Raw genomic sequence first — 5,598 nt, 5'->3', positions numbered from 1 at the left:
TCTGCGAGAACGAGTAGCGACAGTCTGCCCCCCGAAATGAGGGCAAGCAAAAAACGCCTAACCAGACAGCTTGCTCACTCAAGAAAGGGCGCCCAAACCCCAAACTCAGACGTTATCTTTCTCTGGGGAACAAAGATGCCATAAACCCGTTGCAACTCGCCCCCGGGCACGACGGATCTCGTCCCCCTCAAACTCCCGCCTGGGGCTGGGAGGGACTTGCATTCCGCAACCATCACAATCCTGGGAAACTTCCACTCTAAAACCCAAGCTGGAAAAGGGCTACCATAGTTCCCCCTCCCTAAACCAAGGAGCCCGGGGGAAATACCGCCCCATCTCTCTCCCCAGCTGTCGGCCAAAACTGCCCAAGGATGGTCGAACCGGCTCCAATGAAAATGGGACCCCCACACGAAACCCCCCCGGGTTCACCGGGCATGACAAGCGCACAGCTAGCCACCTCTTGAGCCAATAAAACCCGGGGGCATCTGTGGCAGTATTCCTTGACCTGGAGAAAGGGTTTTTTAATTTGGGAAGTCCTCTTGCCCTTCAGGAACCTGATCCAAAAAGGAATCAAGTAACTCTTGGCTTGGAAGGTACACTTTGGAATAGAAAAGCAGGTCAATTTCCCAAAGGGCACCTTACAGCACATGCCCCTAAAATAACGCCACAGGGGGTTTTGGGGTTTTTCATCCACTCTTTTTAAAACCCCAAAACCCGGGATCCTCACATAAAACCCCCATTGGGTGCAAAATCTCTCCTATGGAAAGATCTTGCTATCATCTCCACTGGACCCCCTGCCTAAAAAGAGCCCCGCGTTGTCTGGACTTTGGTATCCCAGGAGTTTGCAGGGCAGATAAAAATCTCTGCGCCAAAACCAAAGCCATGGCTCTGAGACAGAAGTTCAAGGCACAAGTCTAAAAACCAGGGAATGGATTTGGGGGGGTTTTAAACCTCTACCTTGGGGTAAGGTAACCGGACCTCTCCTTCCACCAGGAGGGCCGTCCCCCTTGACCAACAAAAACAAGACTGTCTGTCATGAGAGCATGAGTGGAAGAGCAAGGGGGCCCGACACAGAGTACTAAGATCATTTTATGTCTTCTTCAGGCCATTGTAACTAGCCTCCCTTTCTCTGATTGGGTTAAGAGAAAATAAAGACCGATTGGGCTCCCCAAAAAGAACCCCCAGGGGCATTTTTGGGGGCGCCAAAGGGGGGCGAAGGCCAACCTCCTCTGGAGACAAACCTTCTCCCCCCTTTCCCCCACGAAATTTATCTAACGGGGCCAATTCTTACAAAGGTCACCAGGCCCAGGAAACAAGCCTAAGACACAAATATCAACGCCTAGAACAAGATAAGAGCTGTTTGCAAAAGACTCCCGGCTGTCTCACCAGCCGGGGGCTAATACGCCATCAGCTCAAAAAACCCCTACTACCCAAAGGGGTGCTCCCCCCCCCTGACTTTTTCGAAAATCCCCCCGTGGCACAAACCCCGATAGAGTTCTCGGTCATGAGACTGGCAGAAAAAAGAAACCCCGAGGGTCATTGCAACCATCACCCCTCCGGGGGGCGAACATATTACACGGGTGGGCGGTGATCCCCTTGACCCCCACTGCGGCGCCGGGTTCGCAGCAAGGGATGCCAAATATCCCTGAAGGTAACAACAACGCCCCTCCTACAGGCGAGGCGTTCTATCATGGACCTAAGCCACGCGTCCGTGAGGGGGAAGGAAAGGGTCTACACACAGACTCCAAAAGGGGCCGTCGACTGTCTTTACAGCGCTCACCCACTGACAACATTCTACCTCCCGACAACCATCGCACAATACACAAAAGGGTACTTGCTCGGGTAAAGAATTTCATAAACTGGGGTTCCCAAACCATATAGGGATCAGAGGAATGGGGTTTCTGACAGATTACCGAAAACGGCCGGGGATGCCCCCCCAATCCCATGATAACATCAAGCCGAAATTTACTTAGGAGGAATGCGGTGACGGCCCAAACCCCTTCCCTTCTGCGTTCACAAAAGGAAAGAGATATTCCCCTCGGCCAGCTGGTACTCAAAGCCAAGGGTTTACCCCCTGGCCCCTCTCTGAATAAACAAAGGGTACCGAGTCATTCTGCACAGAATGCCCTAGGTTACCACTGACATGGAATTATACAACCTGAACGTAAGAGAGGTGTTTTTCTGCTTGCGGGAGCCAACCCACACTGGACCTACTTTGGAGAAAGCTGCACGGGAATTCCCAAACAAACCCCCAGAAAAACAGCCGTAGTGCTGGTAAAAAGATTATCGAGATGCTTACCCACGCACGACGCCCCTGCAAAACCCACCGCCCCTGGTAAGCTCCGAGTGTCAACCAACAATGGAAAAACCTAAAAAGCTACACGGCCGGGCCCTAATAAAAGGGCCCCGGGAACCAAACTTCGCAAACTCAGCAAGCAAAGGGCGAAATCACTCTTTCCAAACTTTTTGTGGGGTTTCGAACTTTCCTCTCCTATAATTCGATTTTTAGAAAGTTGATTTGGTATTTAGTGGGTGGTTTCTGTAAAAATATGTTGCTGTACGCCAACATTCAACGATTCTATTTGTTTAGCTTGTAAGAGATGGCTGAATTCATTGCAATATTCATGGCAACCTTTGCTTTTAGGAGGGTTTTATTGAAGGTACCTTTTTATTATTGATTAATTTTATTTTTATAAATTTTTTATTGGTCAGTGATATTTTAATTTCCATATGTGCCCCTTTCTAGTCTTTCTTATAATCAATGTTTCCATTCTTTTAAAATATGTATTGTTATTAACATATATTCTTAAACAAGGTCAAGGAGACAACATGATGGCCCCTAAAGGTCCTGTTAGCAGCTCTCCTCTGCTTTTCCCCAAGGTCAGCCCTCCAAATGTCACGCTTCAGCCAAACACCTTTCTCCTTTTTCGATTTATTCTTTCTTCCATATTTGTTGGCGATGTCTCCTTAATTCTTTCATCTTCCCCATGTTCTGTATTCATCGTCTTTTTAGTTACCCTCCACTGGTGTTATCTCGCTGTGTCTCTTCTCTGGTCGGTTGTCCAAGCCTTCCACTCTCTTTCTCTCTCTGCCTTTCTCTTTCTCACTCTATTCACCCTCTTTATCTATCTTTCTCTCTCTCCCTTTCTCTATCTTTCTCATTTTATCTCTCTTTCTCTTTCACTAATTTTTTTCTTTCTCATTCTATCATTTTCCGTCTCTTTCCCTCTCGCTCTCTCTCTCTCTCTTGCCGCCCCTCTCTCTTCCATTTCTCTCTTTTTCTCCCTCTTTCCTCTCTATCTTTCTCCCTCTATCCTCTCTCTCTCTTTCTCTCTTTCTCTCGCTTTCTCAATCTATCATTCTTTTGCTCGCTCTCACTCTCTTTCTCTTTATCTCCCTCTATTTATAACTATTTATCTGCCTTTCTCTCTCTCTCACTTTCTCTCACTTTCTTCCTGTCTCTCCCTTTTGCTATCGTTATATCTCCTTTTTATTTATCTGCCAGCCTCTCTTTCTGCTATCTCTTTCTCTCCCTCTACTTTTTTCTGTTCTCTTTCTCTAACTCTTGTGAAAACAAAGGGGATTATCCATGGCCTAAAACTGTTTTAAAAATCTCATGAAGTGCCAGGAGTCATTATTGTCATGATTCATGTCAAAGAGATATCTGCCTTCAGTCGCGGCCACGTGTCCCGAGAGCGAGCAGATCCACTGCGGAACCAGCGATCGCTGCACGAGGATCCGCTACATCTGCGACGGAGACAACGCCCTGCGGCGACTATTCCGACGGGGAGAGCGCCATCTGCGGGGTGGGGTTGAGTCTCTTTGTGGCACTCTAGGGGAAGGGGACTAAACTACAAGTCCAGCTCTATGGGAACCTCAAACCAATACGAATCGCTGTCGAGTTTATTAAGGCAAAAGTAAGTTTAGAGCAATAGCTGCTAGAACGATTACGGGATACTCACTTGTCTAGTTTGCCTTCTTCATCTGATTTACCTTTGAGAACTACTGTTTGAAAATCTTTTTGTGTAATCAAACAGAATGCTCACTAGGGTCAAACAATGATAAAATCAGAGGACAGCTTGATAACGACAAAAGAAATATCACAACATAACAGTGACACCGTAGGCTCTCGTAGAGTACAACGTGTGACCTCTTCTTCTCAACACTAATCTTTCCATGCCGACATTAACCTTTCCCTACCAACACCCACTGCAGGCCCTTGGGCGCAATGATACCCGCGAGCGAGGCTCCGTCAGGTGTCGCAGGATGGGAGGGCCCAACTGCGTCACCATCAGCCGCTAAATGCGAGCTCTCCGACCCGCCGTGTGAGGGGGACCTGGACATGCGTCTGTGCCAGGTAAGGATCCTTCACAAGGCTCTTAGTGGTTACCAGGATGATGAAATGGAGTCGCTTTGGAGATCTATGACATGTTTGTGTGCATTTGTGATTATGCATATGCGTGTGACCATGTGTTTGGCCATCTTTACACATTACGTAACACTTTCTCGTGCCACAGATGTTGAGGGAAGAAAAACTTCGACCTTTGAAGGATTTGTCCTGCCGTCAGAAGAATCTATTGGTGAGTGCAAAAGTCGGTGAAAAAAATGCAAATAAAGATTATGTGAAATTTTCACCTTGGAATCCCTTGTTTGCTAGTCATCTTCAGTAGCTCTAATAAATCATTTCTGCTGGTGAGTGCAAAAGAAGTCGGTGAAAAAAAGGCCTTGGAACCTCCTGTTTGCTATTTGCTAGTCTTCTTTAGTAGATCTCATAAATCATTTCTTTGCTTTTTCCTTTCTTCTCTATCATTGCTCCCTTCCCTCCCCCTTCCTAGTGAGACACTCAAGCGTGGAAAAGGTCGAGGCTTTGGGAGAAGAATTCCTTGAAAAGGTCAACGCTACCGTCAGCCACCCCGACTGCCCTCAGTTCTACACCCGTGTGGGCGATCGGTGCCTGTCCATCTTCTTCTTTGGAAAGGTGCGTTAATTGTACTCCTTGTGTGTTAATTAACGGTTAGGGTGTGATCCCCACTCTCTCTATCTATCTATCTCTATCTCTATCTATCTCTCTCTCTCTCTCTTCTCTCTTTCGTCTCTCCCTCTCTCTCTCTCACTCTCCGTTTCTATTCTCCCTTCCCTGCCTTTTCCAACTTCCCCGTCAATCTCTTTATCCTTCCTTTATCTACACATATATTGCAATGATTGCGTACATCCTCCTACCATTTTCACGAGTGGCCCTTGCGTTCTTTTCCAACCTGAGTCTCCTCGCAGGTCAGCTGGGGAGAAGCTCGCTCCTTCTGCAAGGCGATTGGCGGCGACCTTCTCACCCTCCATGACGGCGCAGAGAAGTTCCACGATTGATTGATTATTTAAAATTATCTGCCGCGTCAACAGCTAAGGTCATTAGCGGCGAATACCTTGTTAACTAGAAATATTAAAATGTTTAAAACTTTAAAAAATTATCAATAAATATCTTACAAATAACAATAATAGATTAAAAATCAAAACAAATAATATTATGCTCTAAGTGCATAAAATTTGCATAAACCATGCCTAATTATATTTTATTGAAAATAAATTTGTCTCCCTAAGGGAAATTAA

General features: G+C 46.6%; 1 pseudogene; it reads left to right on the top strand.

The window, feature by feature from the left end:
- The first annotated feature begins 2,826 nt into the window (after window positions 1-2,826).
- LOC119568869 lies at window positions 2,827-5,358 on the top strand (annotated as a pseudogene).
- The last annotated feature ends 240 nt before the right edge of the window (window positions 5,359-5,598 follow it).

This window comes from Penaeus monodon, unplaced genomic scaffold (genome assembly GCF_015228065.2).
Source record: "Penaeus monodon isolate SGIC_2016 unplaced genomic scaffold, NSTDA_Pmon_1 PmonScaffold_11270, whole genome shotgun sequence".
Classification (NCBI taxonomy): Eukaryota; Metazoa; Arthropoda; class Malacostraca; order Decapoda; family Penaeidae; genus Penaeus; species Penaeus monodon.
The sequence above is the reverse complement of the archived record's forward strand: the minus strand, read 5'-3'. Positions and strand labels throughout refer to the sequence as shown.